A 26,159-nucleotide genomic window follows, 5' to 3' on the forward strand; every position below is an offset into this window, starting at 1 on the left:
TCCGTCTCTCCCCTTCAGGCACCCCTAGCCTGGCAGCCCAGCCTTTACCCTCACCCTCTGAGGAGGACCACCTCGACCTATGAAAGCCATCCTCAGTGGGAATGGAGACAGGAGGTCCCACTGAGGGCCTTGGGGAGGTGCCCCCCCCCAAGACCTACCAGGGCTATCCAAGCTCTAGTCATACAATCACACCCTCCAGCACAAGATCAAAGGGGAACAATCAGCCCTCTGTCCAGAGCCAGCCTAGGCCCAAGCTGGCTAAAGGAAGCCATCTCGAAGCAGGAACCTGGGAAATAGCTGTGGTACCCCTGTACCCGCCTCCGCCAGAGCTCCTTCATCCACTGGCACAGCACTCAGCCTAGAAACGTGATGTGCTGGATCCAGGATCCACCCAACAGGCTCTGGTCTACTGAGTGACAAGGCAAAGACCCGGTTTATTTTTACTTTTCAAGATTGCTCCCACCAAAATGAAGGCTGCTCTTTAACTAGCAGCCACTAAAAATAAATAGTTAAACACCACGTTGCTGCAGCCGAGCCCGGCCGCACCCGCCACCCTGCCTCAGATGCATGCCTTCACCCTCAGCTGGCCCCGACGGTGACACTCTCGTACTGACGGCAACCCCAACATTAGAAGGGCTGGGCCTTGGCCCACTCAGAGGACAAACAAATCCTACTGTACATGGGTATCCTTGTACCCAGGGTCTTGAGAAAAATAACAAGCAGATAGAAAGGAGCCCAAGGAAGACATCACTTTTGCAAAAATAATCACCCCTGGGGATAGTGTGGTGGACTAGCAAGAGGAGCCCTGCTGCTGTGGCTGTGTATGCTCAAGTTGTGCAGGCCCCATGAGGCACCAACACCAGTAATCCCCACTGCTGAAGGCAGAAGACACCCACAGGCATCTGTGCTTCGGCTGGGATGGAGGCCTGGATGGAAGAGAGTTCCTTCCCAGCATTCTCTGTTACTTCCCGATGTAGCTTCTACCATCGGAGACCAGGCAACAGAGGGTCGAAGGTCTTGCTTCTCGGAGCCTGAGAGATGAATGACAGGCAGAAGGGAAAGAAACAGGAAATGATGGGAGAGAAAGGCAATGCAGGGGGAGGGGAAGAAGAAGAAAGAATAATTGCAGACAGGGAAAAGGGGGATTCAGGGTAATAGCTGATCTGGCCCCTGCACTGTGGACTCCCTCACCATGTGTCAAGGGAGCTTCCGGTAACCAAACCCACTCCCCTCCCCACCCGGGGTGATCACAGGGGAATCACCAAAGACTTTCTGGTGACTGGCTCTCAAGTGGAGCAGGACCCAGAGTCCCCGAGACCTTCCAGGAAGAATTGAAATCAATTCTACTCTCTAGGTTTCTGTCAATATAGGGGACCTGTGGAGCCAGCCTTGACTACACTATGAAGGTATTAATCTTTCAGCTGTACTGTGTGGCTTAAAATATTCTCTACTTGTTAGCCTTTGTGACAGTTGGTCGTGATTGACAACTCACTCGATAGGATCTGAAATCAACTAGGACACTCTGGGTGGTTCTGTGAAGGCATTTCTAGGAAGACTTAACTGGGTCAGAAGACTCCCCTGCTGAGTGAGCAGCCCTGCCCAGTAGTGTTTCAGTGATTACAGAGTTAAAAGAACAAGCGGGGCTGCTTTTGCCTGCCCACTTTCTTTCTTGCTGAGGTGTGCATTTACTCTGCTTCTGCCTCTGCTGCCGCCACTCTTCACTGACATCAGAACCCCCATGCTTTCCAACACGGACTGAAGTTGGGTGACCCTCCAGGAATCCTGCAGGCATTCAGCAACAGTTAGGGACTGCCAAAACATCCAGCTTAGTGGCCTGAGCTGAGACAGTGTGCTGAGACAGTGGGTTTTCCCTCCACAGAACCCATGCAACTACCCATGCCAAAAATGCATGTTAGTGCCAGTAACATTGTTTCACTAGTCTCCTACTGTTTTAAAAACATACTTACATTAGCCTTCTATCGACATAAGGAAATACCTGAGAAAACTACAGCGAGGTAGCTAAGCGGATAGAGGTGCTTGCTACCAAGCCTGGTGAGCTTGGTTCAACCCTCAGGACCCACATGGCAGAAGCAGAGAACTAACTCCTGTAGGTTCTCCTCTGACCTCCACACGGGCACTGTATCATCTGCACCCCCACCATACACACTATATCATAAATAAATGTAATTTATATTAAATAAAAAACAGATGGAAAGATTCCTTTAGGCTCATATTTGGAAAACTTGGATTGTGGCCATTGGTCCTGTCGCTGAAGGCCTGTGGTAGCTAGCACACTACACACAGGAACGTGCAGGGGAGAAAGTGTACACGCATCACAGTAGCCAGGAAGAGGAAGAGGAAAAGCCATCCCCATACTGATGACCTCACTTCCTCTACTTCACCTCTCAAGGGTTCTGCTACCCCGTAGTAGTGTCATAAGCCAGTAGCCATTCCTGTAGCATGGGGACTTCTGGGCACATTTCAGATCCACACTGTAGCATACTGAGTCTCACAAAGCTGGGTTGTAAGCACCCTGGCTTGGGCACACTTCCCATGGAGTCTAGAGGCTAGTCCTAGACTCTCAGCATTGACGGCTTTGACCTCTTAGGTCCCACTAGAACCCAAAGTTCTGCACATCTGAGAGCTAGCCTGTTGCTGCCTATAGCTAGGTCTGAGCAGCCTGGGGGAATGGTTGTCAGCAAATGCATAGCTGAGGTTACTAAGGGATTCTTCAGGTGAAAACTGGCTGATGTTACTGAGGCTGCATCCACTATAGGCAGAAGCTGGTAGTATTATGACACTCGGGTATGTGGTGTTCCAGAGGCCCCTGACCTAGATGTCACTACTCCAGGCAATTCTTGTTCTGTCCCCTCCATCTCTAGAGATGCCGTGAGCAGACTCGAGTGATGGAAACTAGGCCACCTCAGTATTCTAATTTATATTAAAAGTGACATAGTGGTGGGCTTCTATGCCATAGCACATAAGCTCTTTCACGAACCTTGATGCTTAATTTAAAACTATTGGTTGAATAAAGATGCCTAGTGTTGGGTAGAAGAGAGGTAAGCAGGGGTTTGGTTTCAGGGCTAGGGGTTAGAAGCAGATACCATGAGGACAGAGAGAGAAGGTGGAGTCATGAGAACATGGCCGTGAGGGTTGGCCAACCGGAGCCAAGAGCGGCCCAGGCAGAACATGGCAAGTTATGACTCAGAGTTCTTGGTAGGGAAGTAGACACTACTAGATGATAGGGTAGATATCAGCCCACTTCCAGTGCTTTAAAGACTTATCATAAATACAAAGGTTTTGTGTCTTTTATCTGGGAACTAAACAATCGAAGGAGGGGTATGAAACTCCCATAAATACTACATATTCACCACAACAGAGATGCGCCTTCAGGCACACCTTATCTGCATGAAGCTACTGTCCTGGTTTCATTTTTGGTGCTGTGACAAAAACACCCTGACAAAGATTATCTCCAAGAAGAAAGATTTAAGCACACAATTCCAGGTTACAATCTCTCCTCATAGGCAAGTCAGGGCAGTGACCTGCAATGGTTAGTCACTTCATAGTCACAGTCACAGTCACAAGTGTTTCTGGGCATGCCTTGATTGAGTTGAAGTGGGAAGACAGACCCTAAAGCAAAGTGACCCCATGCCCTGGGATCGGGTCTTAGTAAGCAAAGGAGAAAGCAGGTGAGCAGAGCGTGAACAATTACTGGTCTCGGCTTCCCGAGTGCAGACTCATCGTGACCAGCTGCTGAAGCTTGTACAGAGCCATATTGGGGCAGTCTTGCACTTGGTCAGAGTTTGACTTTGGTCAAGGTTAACTTCTCCCAGATAGCCAGGATCCTGCTCCACCTAGGGCCGAGTGCTCGAAGTAAAGGTTAAGTTCATTGTTCCTCCAGGTCTAGGAATTCCTGAATTAAACAGGTGACCCACCCAGCTGCCGGAGCAGTCAAGACGAGGACCTCCAAGAGAAGCTAGACAACTTCCACCGGAACTCAGCCTGGAGTCTGGGGGGAAGGGTTTGCCCAAACTGTTAAAAGGTCTGGCGCCATTAAAGTTTCTGGCTTTGATCAGTGAATATTGTCTTAGCCATACTTCTTTTCGCCCCTCTTCCCTACTTATTCCTCAGCTTCTGTTCCAGAAACCCACTTCGTAATAGCTGCAGGCCGCTATGGAACCCTACAGAAGCTGCTGTGGGACGCCCCACAGGAGGGCCCTTCTCCTTTAAGCTGCTTTTGTCAGAGTGTTTTTTTATCAGGTTCCAGACTTTACTCCCTCAGTTCATTCTGGTCATCATTACTATTGCGTTCACTTGAAACTCTTACTATACAACCATGAATGACTCTCTAGAAAAATCATCTACTGAGGAAATACACACTAATGTGTTAAAATTGTAGTAAATTGAAGTTAATAGTGGGCTGGAGAGATGGCTCAGAGGTTAAGAGTACTTCTGCTGCTTTTGCAGAAGGCCTGGGTTCAACTTCTACACCCACATGATGGCTCACCGCAGCCTATAACTGTAGTTCCAAAGAATCTAACTTGCTCCTCTGGCCTCTTCTAGTTCCTGTGTGCACATGGTGCACATAAACTTATGCAAGCACACACACATACACACGCACATACACACATGCACACACATACACACATGTACACACATACACACACACACAAGTAAGTAAATGAATCTTTATAAGAACAACAACTCTTTTGTCAGGCGTGTTGACACATGCTTTTAATCCCAACACTCCGGAGACAGAGAAAAGTTGATCTCCATGAGTTCAAGGCTAGCCTGGTCTACACAGAGTGTTCAAAACAAGCCAAGACTACACAGTGAGGCGCTGTCCATGGAATCATTAATTAATTAAGATGCTCTACTGCTCCCCTCAATAGTTCAGGACCTTCTGCCTAGAGAATGGTGCTGCCCACACTGGGCCGAGTTCTCCCATACTAGTTAACACCAGTGTGTTAACACCATTAAGGCAATCCTCAACAGGCACACCCATGGGCCAATCAAATGGAGACAATCTCCCAGTGAGACTTTCCTCCAAGATTGTAGGTTGTGTTACTACGACAATGAAAGCTAACCAACAGAGTTGGATTGCACAGAAGCATGCACACGGGCCCTCACAGTTGTGTCATTCATAATGGGCAAAGGTAGCAGTAATTCAAATGACTATGAGCAGAAGAATGGCTAGACCCAAACAGTGGAATGCCATGGAGGCATAAGAGAAAGCAGCTGCAGTGTGGATGAATCTGGGAAACATGATGCTAGCTGAAAGCAGTCAGACGCCAACAGTCACATAGACTCCGACTTCATGGATCTCAAAGGCCAGAGAAGGCAAACATGGAAGCAGAGGTTAGTGTTCACCTTGGGGGGATCTGTTGAGAGGAGGGGCAACTGCTAAGTGGATATTTATTTTTTCAAGTAATAAAAATGTTCTAGAACTAGACAATGGTAATATTTGGGCAATCTTGTACATGGATTAAAAAGAAAACCACTGGATCTTGCAATGATAATATTGTGGGAATATGAATTCGCCAGAAAGTCAAAACCCATATAAAAGACAGAGCTCGGGCAACTGCTGTGTTTCCTGTAATATTTAATTCCCTTGATTTACTCTTTAGTTTTACATTAAAAAGAATGTGTTTCAGTTGGGTAACAGTGTTTTAAAATAACACGATCATTTTTAAAGACATTGTTCCAATTTAGTGGAATATTTCTCACTTGGATTGAAATGTGCAAACCTTGCAGTTTGTACTCCTGAATCATCTTAAACTTTAACCCAAAGAAGAGTGTCAGCGGTCTCACAGAAGGACTGAATCTAAGTGACTCACTAATTCTGCATTCCTTTCAAGCCCACTGGTGAAATGCAAGAACACTTACATCCCCGAGGCCGGGGGCCGATCATGTCCCAAGTCCTCTCCGAACTCTCACAGCTGGCATTGAAAAGGCACATCTCTGGCCTAGCTGTATATTCTCCAAATTAAAGTTCATGTAGGGAAAAAACAAATTTATTCCAGGATGAGAAATAAAAGCATGTTGCTTTGTGGCCTGTAACTCACAGTAGCCCCAGCCACTGTTAAGAATTTAGACCAATGAAACATTCTCTTTGGGAGGAGTCCATTGTCCTGCCTGGTAATCAAAAACAGTAGTCTAGCTTGGCCAACTCCTTGGAAGCAGAAAAAATGAAAAGGGCATGGGATAAGAAAGAAGCACCCCCCCCCCCACCTCCCGCAAGGGGCCTAGTTCACCCTCGGGCCTAGTTAGTGGCTCTCTAGGAGTTAAGAAACCTTGATGTAACCGATAAAGCTGAAATTGCTAACATTGATAGTATGTGCTTTCTTTTTTTTTTTTTTTATTGTATATTTTCTTTATATACATTTCAAATGTTTTCCCCTTTCCAGATCTCCCCTTCGGAAACCCCCTATCCCATCCCCCATCCCTCCTCCCCCTGCCTCTATGAGGGTGTTCCCCCAACCACCCACCCACCCACTCCTGTCTTCCCACCCTGCCATTCCCCTACACTGGGGCATTGAACACCCTCAGCCTCTCCTCCCACTGATATCCGACAAGGCCATCCTCTGCCACATAAGCGGCCCGAGCCATGGGTCTCTCCATGTGTACCCTTCAGTTGGGAGCTCCTGAGGGTGGGGATAGGGGTCCGGCCGGTTGACGCTGTTGCTCCCTCCATGGAGCTGTGAACCCCCTCAGCTCTTTCAGTCCCTTTTCCAACTCTTCTATCAGGGACCCCACGCCCAGTCCAATGGTTGGCTGCCTGCATCTGCCTCTGTCTTTGTCAGGCTCTGGCAGAACCTCTCAGGAGACAGCCATATCAGGCTCCTATCAGCAAGCACTTCCCAGCATCCACAATAGTGGCCGGGTTTGGTGACTGTACATGGGATGGCTAATATCCACTTATCAGTGAGTGCATCCCGTGTGTGTTCTTTTGTGACTGAGTTACCTCACTCAGGATATTTTCAAGTTCCATCTATTTACCTGCGAATTTCATGAAGTCATTGTTTTTAATAGCTGAATAGTATTCCATTGTGTAATGAACTCAAGAAGTTAGACTTCAGAGAACCAAATAACCCTATTTAAAAAATGAGGAACAGAGCTAAACAGGGAATTCTCAACTGAGGAAATTCAAATGGCTGAGAAGCATCTAAAGAAGTGTTCAACATCCTTAGTTATCAGGGAAATTCAAATCAAAACGACCCTGAGATTCCACCTCACACCAGTCAGAATGGCTAAGATCAAAAAACTCAGGTGACAGCAGATGTTGTTGAGGATGTGGAGGTTGCTGGTGGGGTTGCAAGCTGGTACAACCACTCTGAAATTCATTCTGGCACTTCCTCAGATAATTGGACATAGTACCACCTGAGGACACAGCTATACCACTCCTGGGTATATACCCAGAAGATGCTCCAACATGTAATAAGGACACATGCTCCCATATGTTCATAGCAGTCATATTTATAATATCCAGAAGTTGGAAACAATCCCTCAACAGAGGAATGGATACAGAAGATGGGGTACATCTACACAATGGAGTATGTGCTTTCTTAAAGACGTCTCAGCCAAGGTGTAAAAAATAACAAACGAAAGATTTTGCTTGGGGCCAAAATGCTCACGACCAAGGTTGTATTTGTTATTTCTCATCACACCTGTCTGGGCCTTAAACACAAACAACAGGCTTCTGTGTGTGTGTGTGTGTGTGTGTGTGTGTGTGGTCACACACAGAACAGAAGACAAACTTGGTATTTGGATTACACATATGTGTCTGCATGAGGAGACCCAGGGTCGGCCTCTTGTAGTGTTTCTCAGGAGTCACCCACCTGGTTTCCTGAGACAGTCTCTCACTGAGAGCTGGGGCTCAGGAAGTGAGTTAGCTAGCTGGCCAGCGAGCCCTAGGGCCTGCCACTCTTGCTTGGATGATGAGCACACGCCAGCCCCCCATGCCTGGTTTTTTATGTTAATGCTGGAGATGAAACTGAAGTCCTCCCTCGTGTTTGAGAGCTTAGCACACAGCCAACTGAGCCACCTTCCCGGCCCTCTTATTTCTTACATTTCAAATTTGGTTGAATCTTTCAACCTTGGTGTAAATTACATCTTTGAACAATGTAACCCAGAGAGCCACAGGACCGTACACAGCCATTGCGAAGATACCCGTGGGTAGCCCTCACTCTTAGGAAGCCATCAGCCCTATCTTAGGGATTTCACCGACTTTAAATGTCATGCCCTCCTCTACCCATGCTTAAACCTGAGTTGTACTCTATCTGTTATCTTTACCTGAGAGCTCGCCGACTGCTCCACTCTGTGTCCTCCTGAAGCTTTTCTGCGGAGTTATCAAGAACCTGGCTTTGCCTGAGTGAGGGTCTCTAGAGGGGACATTGTGTGACTCAAGCTGCTTCCAGCAACACTGGGCTGCACTTCCGGCCACCATTGTCCACACTGCACGCTGCACTCCTAACTGCCTTAACCCAGGTAGATGCCCCCTTCTGCTCCCACGGAACCTTAGTCTTTCTTCTATCTTATCCCCATTCCCGCTCCCAGGATGTGAAGTGCATCCAGTTTCACTTTATAAATGACAACAGAGAGCCGAAGAGTTTGTCCAAGGACTCCAAGTCCTTGGGCATTTTGTCCCAGGGCTCAAGGACCACTTCAAGGGGCCCCACCCAGACTGACCCCTTTTTATGGATGCCCTGGGATGTTCCATTGCCCATAGTCCTTGCTGCCAGACTCACAACGGCTGTGCCTCACTCCCAGCTCACCGGCCCTCTGTAAAGTGCCTGCTCACAGCTTAGAAAGAACCTGATTGTTCCCTTCAACTTAGAAGCCGGAAGTGACAGCAGGCTCCTCCTCTGGGAAGCATTTCCCTGTAGAGAAAAACTAAAAAGAGGCGCAGTGGTGGTGAATGCTTTCAGTTCCAGCACTTGGGAAACAGAGACAGAGGCAGGTGGATCTCTGAGTTAAAAGTTAGCTTGGTCTTCAGAGAGACAGACAGACAGACAGACAGACAGACAGAGACAGAGAGGTGGATGGGGGAAATTCCTAACGGTTCCATGTCAGGGCTGCTGCGGGGACATCTATATGAAAATCACCTCAGGAGACATGTCCTGTCTGGGTCATCCCAGCCTCAAAATATATTTGCATACGCAAATTAGGTAACATATGCTAGTGATTCATGTCAGGTTGCAGAGGACCAAGAAAATACAATTCCCCTACAATTACACTTGGTACTATGCATGTTCGTGTGTATACACTCACACACACACACACACACACACACACACACACACACACACACTGCAGCCTGGGCCTTGTGACTCTGAGAAGACAGGCTCCCAAAAGGCTCTGAAAGCGGCATAGGCAAAGGCTCTGGAACTGTCCTGGCATGGGCAAAGAGAAACTTCCTTCCCTCCCTTAGGCTGAGGCAACGGCTCTAAGGAGCTGGCAGTCCACAGGCGACTCCTGCCTGGGTAAGACAGAAGCCTGGTGCCACGGAAGAAGCGACTTTCTCCTGGGGTTGATTTCATACTTCTGACAAGTTGTCAGACTAGCAGGAGGGAATGGAACTGAGGTAAAGGCAGGTCAGTGATGGACACGCCCACTTTTGACCAGGACTGCTTAATTTTTCATACCTCTTGCATAAACCTATTGTCAGGACCCTAGAATGGACTTGGAGTAACAAACCTCCTTCCATTCTTCCCCTTAATGTGCTCACATGTGTATACACTCACACACACACACACACACACATACACACACACACACCCCACACACTTTTCCATATTACTTGTTTCTTTAATGGCTCTGCTAAGGAAAAGTGGTAGAGCCTGCATTCTTAGAGCTCCCAAGACCCAGGTTATGACCCTAACAATTAAGGCCACAGCTTTGTCATTCTTAATTCAAACAGGTGTCCTTCTCCAGCAAGAGCAGGGGAACTTAACCAACCACAACAGGCAAGTTCACTAAAGATTTTTCCCAAGTGTCTCAAACTCATTTAATTCTTCTCCCCAGCTGGGCGAGGGGCAGGCCTGAGAACTTTGTATATCTGCTTCAAATCCAAAGTGGTTTCCTGTTACAGTTTCTATCTCCAGGCTTTGGCTTCAGAGCCAGCTCTACAGTTTCAATCCCAGAGGACTCTGGGCAGGAAGTGAGGGCCTTACAGTTTCATTGAGAGCGTGACAGGGAGCCAGACCTACTAAACGGATGCTGGGGACAAAACCTGGGAACCAGTGGTTGGGCACTGCTACTTGAGCCTGTTAGTCAGCAGGGCTGAGAGGCCACCAGATCTGCCTCTCCACACACCCTCTGACCCCTGGAAAGGACCCTGGAGCTCTGCATAGGAAAAATGACCTCACAGCTTTGCCTGCCAGCAGAAACAGCCAAAAGCAGCAGGGAAGAGGGTTGGCTGAGAGGAAGCACTATGCAATGGATTTGCAGAACGGAGGACGTGCTGGGGCTGGCTCACGCCTGTGAGACTCAGCTCTCGTGGCAATCCCAGCTCCACAGGCTCTGATACCGCTAAGCAGCATCCTGAAAATCAATAGATCATGACAGAAGCATCCACACAACAGAGGTGCTTCCATTCCAATTCTTTTTCCTTCTGATGCTGGTCCTCCTCTTCCTCCTCCTCCTTCTCCTCCTCCTCCTCCTCCTTCTCCTCCTCCCCTCCTCTTCCTCAGGAGCTGGTTAAGTATTTGCCAGTGTACCACTAGGCCAAATCCAATTCACCTCAGAACCCGAGCAGCAAGGGAGGTAGGAAACACAGCTGCTCACTTCCAGACTCTGCAGAGATGTGAAATGATGCTAGCTGCCAAGTCATCCCTGTGACACACATTTCTAGGAATGCATTTGACAGTAAAGCCACACACATGTGGCGTGAAGGATGACTGCGGCTGCACAGCACTGTGGGTAACTGTGTGGATTCATCCTTTCTTGGGGTGTATAGCTTTTGAGTGCATGTCAAAGTGTACTAGTGTAAATCCTCTAAGCAGGATCAAAGAATGAGCTGGTTCAAAGGGGTTTTGAAAATTGTTGATTTCGCATTACAAAGCAGCTAATTAAGGAAAGGGGGGGCTAATAAGGCTGAGATTCTCGGGTGCCTCTAACATGATCCTTAAGATGTCACTTTCCTATTAGCTGAGCCCACTGGGAACTTTAGAGGCAGTTTCTGGAGAGGCCAAGCATACGTCAGAAGTAACAAGAAATACATGCAGGGCACACTACATCCGTGGTCGAAGCTTCATGTCCAGCAGCGCTGGGAGGAGGGGGCAGCTCCCAGCAGCCCATGCGTCCAGCAGAGGCCACAGTAAGGCACCAAGAAGTGAGGGCCAGCTCATCCTCTCAGTGTCTAACCTCCAGCTCCAAGGTGCTCACAAAGTCCATGAGTCACTTCACCCTACGTGTTAACTTTAATCAGATATGGAAGCTAGCTGCTGGCCACTGACCTATGTCCCACTGCCAAAATGCACATGAGGAGGCCCTAACCCTATGTGCCTGTTTTCTGAGGTAAATGATCCAGGCATGGCAGCACAAAGCCATATGCTGGCTCTTGGAAGAAGAACTGCCTTACTTACTTACTTACTTACTGCTACTTACGGTTTTTCAGACCATCCCCGTAAGTAGCAGTGCTTAGGCACAAGTGTTTTGTCCTGTTTTGAGACAGGTTTTCTCTGTGTAGAGTTCTAGAACTAGCTCTGTAGACCAGGCTGGCCTTGAACTCACTCTGAGATCTGCCTGCTTCTGCCTCCTGAGTTCTGGGATTAAAGGTGTGTGACACCAAATCTGGCTGGGCAGTTTTATAGTAAGAGGTCCTCGTGCTCACAGATATCCCTTAGAGAAGCCAGGAAAGTTAATCACGAAGGTTTGTCTCTTCAGAGGAAAGAGATATTTACCTGTCTTCCGGCCTGGTGATCTTTCCTATCTGTAGGGCTGGGCTTTATCTGAGTCCCTCAGAATATTATATTTGTTTATCTGAGACCTCCCCCCTAAATCGTGAGAACTGCTTCTCAGTCCATTATGAGTGATGTTACTTAGACTTTAGAACAACCTATGTCATCTCTGTGTTATCTTAGGGCCAGGTCACTCCAGACTTCCACAGGCACTATGTGTACCTCAGTCACTCTCCATAGACGCTTATCTTCAGCATCGCTTCTGAGACAACAGAGCCCATCTTTATGGAAGAAGCTGTACGTAGTTTGTAAAGAGCATCAATGTAAACATGCCTTTAGTTTTGTTTTATCCATTGGATTGAATTAATCGTCATCAGAAAACTGGTTTTTTTTCTGAAATGATGCTGTGTTTAAATATGGTCAAAATAAAATAACCTGGCATCAGACTCGAGGAATCTGGCCCAGTACTGGCAAACCAGGTCACAGGGAACCCCACACTGTTGAGTGTTTGCTAGTTGATCTCACGTCAACGGTTGTGTCTGCTCTTCAGCTACCAAGAAAGCTCTGAGGAACACCCCCACACTAGCTCTCATGTGGACACACATACACGATTGTCATTTCTCTCAGCTGAATTACTAAGAGGTGGGTTACAGGCCGTATGGTAGAGACATGTTCAACATCACAGGAACAGGCTGCGCGGTCATCCAGCATACCCTCAAACTCATGGTGACCATCAGGGCCCCAAGATCTAGGGTTACAGACATGTGTCACTGCGCCTTGCTCCAAAATGTTTTCTAAAACACCTATACCTTTCTACATTTCCCTGCAACATCCTGGAAGAGGTTCCGTCTCTAGCATATCATCACCTGCACTTAGCACCTCAGCCTTTGAGCGTTTGCTTTCCCCATGGGCGTGTGCCCAGTGGCCCCTTCTCAGGGACTTGACACGCATTTCCCTAACGATTCGTGACACTGAGCTTCCGTGAACCAGTGACCATCTGGCTATCTGCTTTATCTGTTTAGATCTTTGCCCCTCCCCCTCCCCCCCCCCAGGCTTGTATGACCTCACAGGGAGCAGCTTGTGGCTATAACTTGGTTCTGAACCTGGACGGGTCTTGATTCAGCGTGGGGCACTCGGCTGTCAGCCGCTAGTGTCCTAAGAGACTACTCTAATGATGATTCCAACATGCGAACACCAGGGCAGTCACAGCAAGCCTTTGCCTTGGGCTGCAGCCCTGGCCCCACCTGGCTGTTCTGGAAGACAACCCCATAGGAGCCCTGGAAGAGAAGACATCTGACCACATAGTTTCCCAAGGGGTAAAATAACAGCGTCTATTGGGATAAAGTAGTTATTCTTTTTTATTTTAAATTTTTATTATGTCTTTAAAAAGTCTGTGAGAACTTCCTCCATGCATATAATGAAACACGATCCTATCTGCCCACCATTTTACCCTCCGGTCCCCTACATTCCCTTTATCACACATCCCCTTCCAATTTGTGCCTCCTGCCTTGTGTTTATAACCCACCCATATAAGTCCAATTATTGCTGCCCATATGTACAGAGGTGTGGGGTACCCACAAGAACATGGGAAACCTATCCCAGTGGCCACACCCTCAGAGCAGAAGCTATCAGCTGCCAATAGCTTCTCAGTAAGGGAGGAGTCTGAAGAGCACTACCCCGTCTATGCCTGAGTTCTGGCTGGCATGATCTCCTGCTGGTAACCACAGCCGCTGTGGGTGTAATAGCCGTCCTTTATCTGGAAGACGGCGTCCCAAGCACTCCTCCACATGTTCCAGCTCTTGCAGCCTTTCTGCCCCCTCTTCCTTGATGTGCTAGTCAGGGTTATCACTGCCTCGATGACCATGACCAAAGCAATTCAGGGAGGAAAGGGATTATTCAGCTTATACTTCCGCATCACTGTTCATCACTGGAGGAAGTCAGGGCAGAAACTCAAGCAGGGCAGGAACCTGGAGGCAGGAGCTGATGCAGAGCCATGGAGGGATGCTGCTTACTGGCTTGCTCATCATGGCTTGCTCAGCCTGCTTTCTTATGAGACCCAGGACCACCAGCCCAGGGATGGCCCACCCACAATGGGCTGGACCCTCCCCCATTGATCACTAATTAAGAAAATGCCCCCTACAGGCTTTCATACAGGCTGATCTTTCAGAAGCATTTTCTTAAGTGAGTTTCCTTCCTCTCAGATGACTTTAGCTTGTGTCAAGTTGACTTAAAACTACCCAGCACAAGTCTATGTGTACGAACATAAATACTTAAGTAACTCGACAACTTGACCATTTATCAAAATAACAATATTAGGTTCTACCTTAAGACCTCACCAGCATGTGCTTTTGACTGGGATTATCATAGCAGGCATGAAAGTCCTTTCTGTAGAGCGGGCCTGAAATCCAATCAAAAAGCAATTAGTTACCCCATACCACTATTGGACCATTGAGCATATCTCATTTGTCTAACTGTGGATAAAATATATGAATCAGCCCCTCTCCTAAGCAAACAGCAAGCACTCAGTGTCAGTTACAATCCTTGCTACAATCCAGCCATTCAGAAGCTGATGAAAAGTCTTTTCAGTCAGGAACCTGAAGTTAAGTCTCAGAACTTAACCAGGCCAAACAAGCTCCAGGCCTCTAATCCCTGGGACACTGAGCACAGCTCCCACCTGCTGCCTGGGGCTGCCTGAGGGCTCTTGGTCATCCCCAGGTTTCAGCTTGTGTGTCTGTCTTCTAGAAGCCTCAAACCTAACCCTAACCCTAACCCTAACCCTAACCCTAACCCTAACCCTAACCCTAAACCTAACCCTAACCCTAACCCTAACCCTAACCCTAACCCCTAACCCTAACCCTAACCCTAACCCTAACCCTAACCCTAACCCCTAACCCTAACCCTAACCCTAACCCTAACCCTAACCCTAACCCACCCTAACCCTAACCCTAACCCTAACCCTAACCCTAACCCTAACCCTAACCCTAATCCTACCCTAACCCTAACCCTAACCCTAACCCTAACCCTAACCCTAACCCTAACCCTAACCCTACATACTACACACACACACACACAGAGAGACACACACACTTGAGGCTCTGGCCCCATTGTAAGCACTGCATGCCCTCTAGACAGCTCTTCTAAGAGGTCCCCTCACCAGCATTCTACAAGTCCTAAGGGCAAGCATTTCCTGAGCACCTCCAGAGCCAGTGCGGTGGACTAAACTGCCACTCAAAAGGCCAGGAGTTACATCTGAGTGTGGGGTGGGACAGGGGGCAGTAATGGGTTAATTCTACTAAAGATCTGGGAAGCCCCACATGGTCAAGACTCCTCACCCAAGGCAGCCCTTCATCAGAAAGCAGAGTAGTGACCAACTGGATGCCAGGAAACTATCTCAAGAGAAGTGAACTGACTGGTAACCGACCGGCTCAGAGCAAGGCTCCTCTCTATATACATGTGCATGGAGTTATCCGTAAGGATGGCTGTTTCCTGTGACTATCCCAGCCCTCCATGGCCCTCTTCTCCATGGGCTTATCTGTCACACAGTCCTGGCTCTTCAGTGGGTCTGCTTCTCTCCTGCTTTCTGCCTTGCTGCCATTTTTCTATGAACAATGGACAGACACTACTCCAAAGCTGCCCTCCAACGGTGATAAATGGATTCTCCTCTCCACTCTCTTCCTTTGCCTGTCTCACAATGGGTTTTGTGCTCAGTCATGGGTCTGCTTACCTTCCTATGTCCCACTTGCCCCAGGATACTCTGAATCACCTTCTAGCACAAGAGGTTTCAGGCGTACCTTGAACTGTCGCTGCTCTAAACCCAGAACAAGCCAGTGCTGGCCTTCTGGGTGAGGCTAAGGCTTAGAACCCAGGACGTGGCCTTCAGTGTGCTCACTGCCGTCTGGTGAAGCGCCTTCATCTGACATAAGAAAGCTCTGACATCAGAGATGGTCTAGGAGTCTGCTATGTTCCACGGGCACTCGGGGCAGAGTAGAGCTAACTTTGCTCAGGCTCTCTGCCACAGGAGCAGCTCCTAGCCTGGCCTCTGTTAGCTCACAGTGGTTGCACCAGTGTTCTTTCCATGCACTTAAACTGGCCCTGCAGCCAAAGCCATAAGCCCAAATGGTAAGTAACCTCACCCGTACGTACCGCTGGGAGAGGCCAAACCGAAATTATAGCCATGCCTCTACTTTGTCCATCCATTCCCAAACATGGACATTTAAAAGCAGCCCCCTTGAGGATTCAGCTTCATGTGCCCAGGTCCCCAGCAATAGCAGGTGCTGATGTCATGGGCATAAGCCTGAGGTCTTTGGGTCTTGAAAGTATAGGGAGGGGCACCCTGAATAAGAAAAGAGCCCGGAGATCTATACAGATTTGGGGTATTATAAACACACGCTACAACTTGGCAGCTTTAGTCCACTGCCCACCCACTCCTATAGGAAAAAATATATCATGCCTTTCAGCCTACAGACCCCTAAAGGCTCCTAAAGTTGGCTGCAGAGCCCTTAGCTTTGATGGGGACAGAGTGCCTGTATGCTGAGAAGCACTAAACTGGGAAGGGTCGGTGAGGAGACACGTGTTGCCTTTCTCTTAGGATCCTGAGGTCCCTGAGGTCTGACCAGATACAGATGGAGACAGCGTTCTACAACAGATGTGAGATGTGTGGAGTGAGAACATGAAACCAGCCAAAGAATGAAGTGATCAGTGTGCATGTGTGTGTGTGTGTGTGTGTGCGCGTGCGCACGCGTGCGCGCGTGCATACTCTCATACACATGTATGTGTATGTGTGTGCATACATATATGTATTTCTGTGTCTGTGGGGATCTGGGTACATATTAGTGTATGTCTTTATATCTTTATATATGTCTCTGTGTGTCTCTATTTGACTATGGATACATCTCGGTGTATCTGTGTATTTGTTTGCATGTCTGTCTGTCTCTGACTCTCTGTTTCTGTCTCTGGGCACATCTGTCTGTCTGTCTGTCTGACCTGAGTTAACATCTGCTTTAAGCCTTCACACGAAGATAACTGGCTCATGCCAACACTCGACTCTGTGTGCTCTACCTGTCCCCATGGGACTCAAACACTATTTTGGCCAAGAGGCATCTACCATGTTAAGAGAATGCCAGCGTTTCAGAAATAAAAAATGTTAACTCACTGGAATCTATTTCTGTTTGTGGTAGCATAATACAGCACTCTCCTGCCCCTTACCCAAAGTTTTAATTTCTGAAGTTTCTGTTACATGTGGTTAACCTCAGTCTGAAAATAGAAATGGAAACTTCCAGAAATAATTCACAAGTTCTAAATTGCATGCCATCCCCAACATGAAGAGATACTGTACTGTCCCATTCCAGTATAATGGACTGTGAATCATCCCTTTGTGTGGGTCAGGGTATCCACACTGTATATGTTACCCACCAGTTGGCCACTTAGCAGTCATGTTATCAGATGAACTGCTGTAGTATGCCAGAGCTTAAGTTTAAGGGTCCTTTGCTTAATAGTGGCTACAAAAGACAAGAACATCGATGCTGGCAATTTAGAGTTTATTGTTATGATTGTATACTGGTTATCAATCTTTCATATCTCCTAATTCATGTAGTATCTTTAGCATAGGGTCTATATGCAAAGAAAAGTGCATGGGATGTAGATAAAGTATTCAACATTGGTTGTAGCTCTAGATATATATTGCTCCCTAAAACCTGTCCTTCATAAGTCAGAAGCACCTACTGCATTCCCGTCTATTAACTCAGTGCTTTGTTTGCTGTCCAGGGCAATTTTTCCCCTTTACTTCATGCTATCCTGTCATGTAAGACACTCAGGTAGGCAGCTGGTTTAGCCTCACTGTCCTCAGGCTGGGGCAACACGACAGAGAACAGAGCATGCACTTGTACATAGACTTTACAGAGGCTACAGAGTCTCTGAAAACTACATCCAGAGTGGAGGGTTAACTGCAAGAGCCTGGCTTCTCAGAGACAAACATTCTTGGCTTTATGTTTAGGTTTCAATTGCAAGCAGCTCAGAAGATAGAGTTTAGACCATAAACAGTAAGATAGAAAATAGTATGTTTGAAAGCCGGTACCTCACTCAGGGAGAGAGTTTGTCTGCAGTGGGAGGGAGGAGAGGCTATCTGGGAAAAAAGAGAGACAGATGGCTCAGAACCTGGCCCAGGCCTCTCGGTTCCAGCCCAGGCTGTATGCTTAAGGCGAGTGCAAGAAGCCCTGGAAGTATGGACCCATTGCTATTGCTCACCAGGGCTTGGGAGATTCCACTTAAACATGAAGCTGAGGCTGCTTCAAGCTGTCTCTCCTTCATCCCAGGGGCTGCCCCCTGGTCCTCATGTATGGACATGTGCTCTAGCCATGCCCTCCGTGCTCTGAGAAACAAGGTTCAAAAAGGGCAGAAGGGGCAAAGAAGAGCATGTCTTAGGGATGTTTTCCATTAGCTGGCTCAACACTCTGCTTTCATCCTGTTCAGCTGAATGGGTTGCCATGGAAACATGTGATCTCCAGACAAGCTGAGGTCTGGGGTCTTTATTTTAGGAGGCCAGGTACCCAGTTGAAAGTCATGAGTCTTGAGATACACTGAACAAATATGTGGTAGGTAACCTGCAGTCCCACCAAGATACATCAAGGCACAAGATGCCCTAAGCCTGCCCCTGAAGGTGTCTGCCCAGTGCAGGACATGAAAGACCACACATCATTGTGCCCACACATGCCATTGCTATGTGATGTCCCTGTCCAACTCTAGCATGTGTTCTCCAGGTTGGGAGTGTGAGATTTCACTGTCTTGGGACGCCTCTTTGGATGGAGCTATTTTACAAATAAGAGTTAGCCAGGTCCATCAAGTTTATGAAGTCCAATACGGCAGCCATTCTTCATCTTCCACTTCTGAAATGTAAGGTTATATTGATCCAAACCATAATAGCTATAGCTTCACACATTCAATAGTCACACGGAGCAAATGTCTACTGTATTGGACAGCACAGACATAGAACATTCCATTGCAGAAAGTACGCTTAATTGCTCCATTAGTGTGTAGATAGTTGAGTGATGGGTGAATGGATAGATAAGTGGGTAAGTAACTGGAAACATTGGCTCATGAATAAGATGGGTGGATGGATAGATAGACAGATGAGTAAATGGTTATGAGGATAGATGGGTAGATAGCTAAGTGAGTGGATGACATAAGAAATCAGAATTCAAAGGCTCTAGCTGAGGAATTTTACCTATTACTTGTAGGCTTATATTTTTCTTTCTTTCTTTCTTTCTTTCTTTCTTTCTTTCTTTCTTTTTTTTTTTTTTTTTTTTTTTTTTTTGGTTTTTTTGAGACAGGATTTCTCTGTGTAGCTCCAGCTGTCCTGGAACTCACTCTGTAGACCAGGCTGGCATCAAACTCAGAAATGTGCCTGTCTCTGCCTCCCAGTGCTAGGATTAAAGGCATGAGCCACCACCGCTTGGCTGGCTTATATTTTTCAAAATTTACTTTAATAAATAAACTTAAATGCTTTAACCTTCCTTCTATCCCACACCCACCAGTGGTAGTGGAAAGGAAAGGTTAGTAGGGCAATGGTGGAACTCTTTAGAAATAGTTCTTTGGGGTGAAACTAGCCTGCATTGTTAGGATATCAGCAATGGTAACTCGATCCATTCACAAACACTACTCACAAATCAGCAATGGGCAGTTTGATCCAGAAGAAACCACAAGGCTTTGCTGAGAAGCAAGAAGTTGCTGGAACACCATCAGAAGTTCTTTGGTGGATTTCTCTCTATTAAGTTAGGTCAAACTATAATCAGCAAAGAGTGGCAAGGCAAACCAATACCACACAGCATCATCCACTGTCTGTTGGGTTATATTCATATCCTTTCCAAACATCACATGTCCGCTCAAGCATCCGCTCTAGCAAAACATCACGTGCCATTTTTCCAGGCAGCTCCCAGAAAAAACCACATATCTGTTGTCAGCAAAACATCCTCTTATGCATCTGCTTCAGTGAAAACATCCTCTCATAGACAGTTTCCAGTAAAACATCACAGGACACAACTGAGTCTCCAAAGACACCAGAAATTTCCATTTCAATTACTATCACTGCTCTCACCAACATGGCTCTAAACCCTGACTCCACCCCTGGTAATGGATGTGTCAGATCCTAAAGCCTAGCCACAGACTCAAATGTCAGCCAAGCCATGCATCCCAGTGTGGGAAGAGGGTCCAACATGAATATTCATTGAATTGAGGGCAAGAAAGCCTGAGTTGTTGGCCTCTGTGATAGCTAACTGGGAAAATGGAGGCAAATCTTCTCTGTGTTTTCATTTTCTCTTCCTCCCACCGGTCTATCCATGTACCGGATCACCCACTAACTTATTCATTATTCACTTATGTACCTATCTATCCACATACCCATCCACCCACCCGTCTATCCACCCATCCACCCATCTATTTACCAATGCTTTATCATTTAGCTACTCACTCATCTCTCTACATCTACATCTCTCATCACTCATTTATCCATGAGCATCCATCTCCCCATTTACCAATTTATTCACCCATCCATTCATTCATTTACTCTCTCACCCTTCTAGTCACCTACCCATACACTCAGCTGACTATCTGCAGTCTTCCATACACTTACCAGCCTAGCTATCTATTCAGTGACTTGAATGAGAATGCCCCCCCATAGGTTCACATACTTGAATATTTGGTTCCAAGTCAGTTGACTGTTTAAGAAGGTCTTGCCTTGTTAGAGGAGGTTTGACACCACAAGCAGGTTTTGAGGTTTCAAAAAGTATGTCAGATTTAATCTCTGTCTCTTTTTGCCTCTCTGTGCACCACCGCCTCTCTTAATCTGCTTGTGAATCATGGTGCAAGCTCTCACTGCTTCAGTGCCATGCCTGTCTGTCTGCTGCCATGCTCCCTGCCATGTTAGTTATGGACTCGCATTCCAGAACTGTAAGCAAGCCTCCAATTAAATACTTTCTTTTATAAGTGTCCTTGATCACGGTCTCTGTACATAAAAGTAGAAAAGTAACTAAAATGGAAGCTAGATCCAGGAGTTGGGTGTTGCTGTGACAAGCCTGATAGTGCTGCATTCTGGGATGCTGGGACTTTGGTTAGGAAAGGAGCAGAGTACTGTGAGAGTTACAGGGGCATTGGAAGATGCTGCTGCTGAGGGCAATGTGGACCAGCTCAAGAGATCTCAGAGGGGAACAGTATTATCATCTGAGATATGGACCATTCCTGTGATCTTTTGGCAAAGAATGTGTTTGCTTTTTGCCCTTGTCCTTAGAATCTGCCTGAGGTTAAACTGAAGTGTTTTAGATTAATAGCATTGGTAGAAGAGATTTCAAGATTATCTAGTATTGACTGTGCCACATGTCAATTATTAGTGATCACTCCAAGCAGAGCTAAAATTTTTAAAAAGGAGGTAGGACAAAATGAAATACAAAATGCAGAGTTTGAGGATGAAAAGAGCACTAGAGAAGGCCAATGTTGAAGCCAAGTCTGTGCTCAAGGACATGCAAAGCTTAAAGAAAGGCATGATGCTAAACAGAATAAAGGAAATGGTGACCTCAGGGTCAGACCCCACCCAGCTAATACTGCAACTTGTGAAAGAAAAAGTCCTGAGAGATTCCCTCTATCAAAAAAAAAAAAGTTATACACCAATAGCGTATGCTCTAAGAGCAAGAATTGACAAATGGGACCTCATAAGGTTACAGAGTTTCTGTAAGGCAAAGGACACCATCAAGAGGGCAGATCAGCAACCAACAAATTGGGAAAAGATCTTCACCAATCCTACATCAGATAGAGGGCTAATATCCAATATATATAAAGAACTCAAGAAGTTAGACTCCAGAAAACCGAACAACCCTATTAAAAAATGGGGTTCAGAGTTAAACAAAGAATTCTCACCTGAAGAACTTCGGATGGCGGAGAAGCATCTTAAAAAATGCTCAACTTCATTAGTCATTAGGGAAATGCAAATCAAAACAACCCTAAGATTTCATCTTACACCAGTCAGAATGGCTAAGATTAAAAATTCAGGAGACAGCAGGTGTTGGAGAGGGTGCGGAGAAAGAGGAACACTCCTCCACTGCTGGTGGGGTTGCAAATTGGTATAACCACTCTGGAAAGCAGTCTGGCGGTTCCTCCGAAAACTGGGCACCTCACTTCCAGAAGATCCTGCTATACCACTCCTGGGCATATACCCAGAGGATTCCCCACCATGTAATAAGGATACATGCTCTACTATGTTCATAGCAGCCCTATTTATAATTGCCAGATGCTGGAAAGAACCCAGGTATCCCTCAACAGAAGAGTGGATACAAAAAATGTGGTATATCTACACAATGGAGTACTATTCAGCCATTAGAAACAATGAATTCATGAAATTCTTAGGCAAATGGATGGAGCTAGAGAACATCATACTAAGTGAGGTAACCCAGACTCAAAAGGTGAATCATGGTATGCACTCACTAATAAGTGGTTATTAACCTAGAAAACTGGAATACCCAAAACATAATCCACACATCAAATGAGATACAAGAAGAAAGCAGGAGTGGTCCCTGGTTCTGGAAAGTCTCAGTGAAACAGTATTTGGCAAAACCAGAACGGGGAACTGGGAAGGAGTGGGAGGGAGGACAGGGGAAGAGAAGGGGGCTTACGGGACTTTCGGGGAGTGGGGGGGGGCTAGAAAAGGGGAAATCATTTGAAATGTAAATAAATTATATCGAATAAAAAAATGTAAATAAAAAAAAAGATATAAAGGGGAAACTAGAATAGGAGGATTAAGGCAGGAGGTTGGGAGGGCATAGTGGAGGAAGAAATATGAACAGGGGCAACTAACAGTAAAGAACTTTGAAAAACTTGAAAACCTAGAACTATAGAAACTTCCTAAGCAACACACATATGAAAGAAATTCAAACGGAGTCACTATGTTATGGGGGAGAAAATACCTTCTGAACACCAATATGAATTGATTAATTGAACTCTAGTTTTTCTCTCTGAAATACAAAAGTTGGATTTTTTAAAAAGGAATATTAAAATGAAACAGTGTGGGTTAACTAAAGTTCTCTGAGATAAAAAGCCACACACACATTGAACATTGTACATTATGGGGGAGAAAAATGAATGAATTACATCTTGTTTAGTCATGGGCCAAAGAGGTCCCAAAGAATCACAAAGCATCACAAGTTAATGCTAAGGCTATTGATTACTATCCATAACGTTATGGTAAGGCCTGATGGCTGAGGAAAACACTATTGAACATGGAAAATTTGAATTGGTGCCCAAATAAAAGCTTCACCCTTAAAAAAAAAAAAAGTTATAAAGTAAAGCATATGTGAATAAAATTCAAGGTTCCAGCCCAAACAGGCAGAAACCTTTGGCTACATGGTTCTGGCTTTAGGTCATACAGGAGTAAAGGGTCTGTGGAATCTTCCTCATGATTAAGAAAAGTCATTGAGGTCAGTTGTACGGTAAGGGAGTCCCTGAATGGAGGCCTGAAGAAGCCACTGAATAAAGCTATGGAAGTGAAGTCTGGATTGCATTGGAGATCCCATGATGTTGAATATGCTAGAGCTGTGGAATGTCTTCTGAAGGCTGCAAGCAGGAAGTAGAAACAGCCCAGATTAGGAAAGGACATTTTTTAGTCAACAAAACTTGAAGGAATAAGAGATCTGAAGAGCCATCTAAGCTCTTTGCTATCAGACATAGAGTTCAGGATTTGGAGTTTCCCCTGCTGCTTTCAGTCTCACTTGGTCTAGTATTTCCTCACTGTGCTCTCTTTCCTCCCTTTTAGAATAGTAATATATATTCTGTGCCACTTTATGCTAAAGCATGTAATTTGATTTTTTATTTTACAAGGAGTTACAGTTAAGAGATTTCCTAGAGTCTCATATGAGACTGTGAAAGAGTATGGGGACTTGGATTAAATGAATTTTGCATTATGATATTGCTATAAGCCTTGTGGAATGTGGTGGCTTGAATGGAAATGTTCCCCCTAGGTTCATATATTTGATGTTGGGTACCTAGTTAGTGGACTATTTAGGAAGGATTAGGAGATGTGGCCTTCTTAGAGAAGGTATGCAATTGTTGGAGTAGGTGTAGCCCTTTTGTGTCACCTGTAGTGGACTTTGAGGTTTCAAAAGTCCATGCCAGGCCCAATATCCCTCTCTGCCTCCTGCTTGTGGACAAGATACAAACTCTCAGATACTGCTCTAGTGCCATGTCTGCCTCTCTGCTGCCATGCTCCCCACCATGTGGTCATGGACTCACTCTCTGAACTGTAAGCCCACAATTAAATGCCTTCGTTCATAATACACCCGCCTTAATCAGGATTTCATTGTTGTGAAGAGACACCATGATCACAGCAACTATTATAAAAGAGAACACTTAATGTGGGATGGCTTACAGGTTTAGAGGTTCAGTCCATTATCCTCATGGTGGAGAGCATGATGGCGTGCAGGAAGACATGGTGCTAGAAAAGGAGCTGAGAGTTCTACATTAGGATAGGCAGGCAGCAGGGAGAGAGAGAAAAGAGAGAGAGAAAGAGAGAGAGAGAGAGATTGGGGCCTAGCTTGAGCATATGAAACCCCAAAGTCTAACTCCAGAGACACAACAAGGCCACACCTCCTAATCCCTGTCAAGTAGTGCCATTCCCTAAAGACCAAGCATTCAAATCTATGAGCCTGTGGGGGGCTATTTCTATTCAGTCCACTACAGCACCTATCTACCTGTTTCCATTTACCCACCCACCAATTTCTACTCAGGTAGTTATTTCCTCTTAATTGAAATATTTCCTCCTAGATGAAGGAAGGAGGTGCATAAGACTCAGGAGAAAAATGGCATTTACAAGGCTCAAGGTATAAATGAAATTTATAAGGTTTGGGAAGCTCCCAAACTTCACAAGAACCACAAGGCACCTCCTCCTAAGGCTACATGTGCAGTAACAATTGCTGGTCAGAGGAGACGGATGAGTGGAGCTTCTTGAAATGTGTGCAAAGGACTCTAGAGATGTAGCTCTCATGAGCTGTCCGTCACCTGAGCTGGCGTGGCTTTTCAGCAACCCAGCTGCATTTAGTCTCACATATTTCTACAATAAATTTACTGGGTCACTAAATAAGAGCTGGTGGAGGTCATTTCTTTGGCTAGTCACTGGTGCTCTATCTGGAATGAACAGATATTTGTTTATGTCTCCTCAGGAAAAATAGCAGAAGAACTAGTGTCTGACTTAGTTGGGGATTCTATCTCTGATAAAACATCATGACCTAAAGCAACTTGGAAAAGAAAGGGTTTCTTTTTTACCTTACAGCTTGCAGTCCAATATCCAAGGAGGTCAGAGCAAGAACTCAAGGCGGGAACCTGGAGGCGTGAACTGATTCCATAGGAGTCCACGGGAGAATGCTGCTCACAGGCCTGCTCCAGGCTTACTCACCTGCTCTTTTATATCCCAGGACCTCTTGCCCAAGCATGGCACTGCCCCCAGTGGGCTCCCACAATTAAGAAAATGCACTACAGATTTGCCTAAAGGCAAATGTTAAGAAGGCATGTTCTCCATTGAGCGTCCCTCTTCCCAAATAACTCTAGGTTGTGTCAAGTTGACATAAGAGAAACCATCACGGCTCTCAAACATGGGCCAACATAGCCAAAGATAGGGAGTAGTTGTTACATGTTCACTACAAATGGGGATGAGACATGCAACTGTGGCTGACCTATGTGAAGATAGAGTGTCTGTTGGGAGTGGGGGCTACACCCCATTTACCTATCTATCTACCCATCATCCATTTATCCATGAACCCATGCCCCATCCTCCTTCCCACCTCTCCACCCATCCTTCTAACCATTTGCCCATCCATACATTCACTATTTATTCATTTATTGGCCCATCTAACCATCTTAATATCCACCTACTATCCACCCATCTACCTATTCACTCAACCACTTGGTCTCTCTGGATTTCTGCTTTCCAGACACTACAGGTAAAAATCCAAATGAGCTATAGTCACTCACTTCAATAAGAAAGTAATTAGCAAAACAACACTTGGTAGTGTGGCATAAATATCCTGACAGATGTGGCTTGAATACCCTGGAGACACAGTAACCTCTTCCTCTAAGACTATTTCCTTGGGTGTGCTGAGGCTGGGGGAGTCTCCAGAGTAGATCATCCTCTACTGAACAAATAGACTATCCTACATGTCAATCATTTCTGAAAATATCCCCTTTCAGGATACAGGGTAGCTTTTTAACAGACTTAGACAAATAAATCCTCAG

The sequence above is a fragment of the Apodemus sylvaticus genome, chromosome 1 (genome assembly GCF_947179515.1).
Source record: "Apodemus sylvaticus chromosome 1, mApoSyl1.1, whole genome shotgun sequence".
Lineage (NCBI taxonomy): Eukaryota > Metazoa > Chordata > Mammalia > Rodentia > Muridae > Apodemus > Apodemus sylvaticus.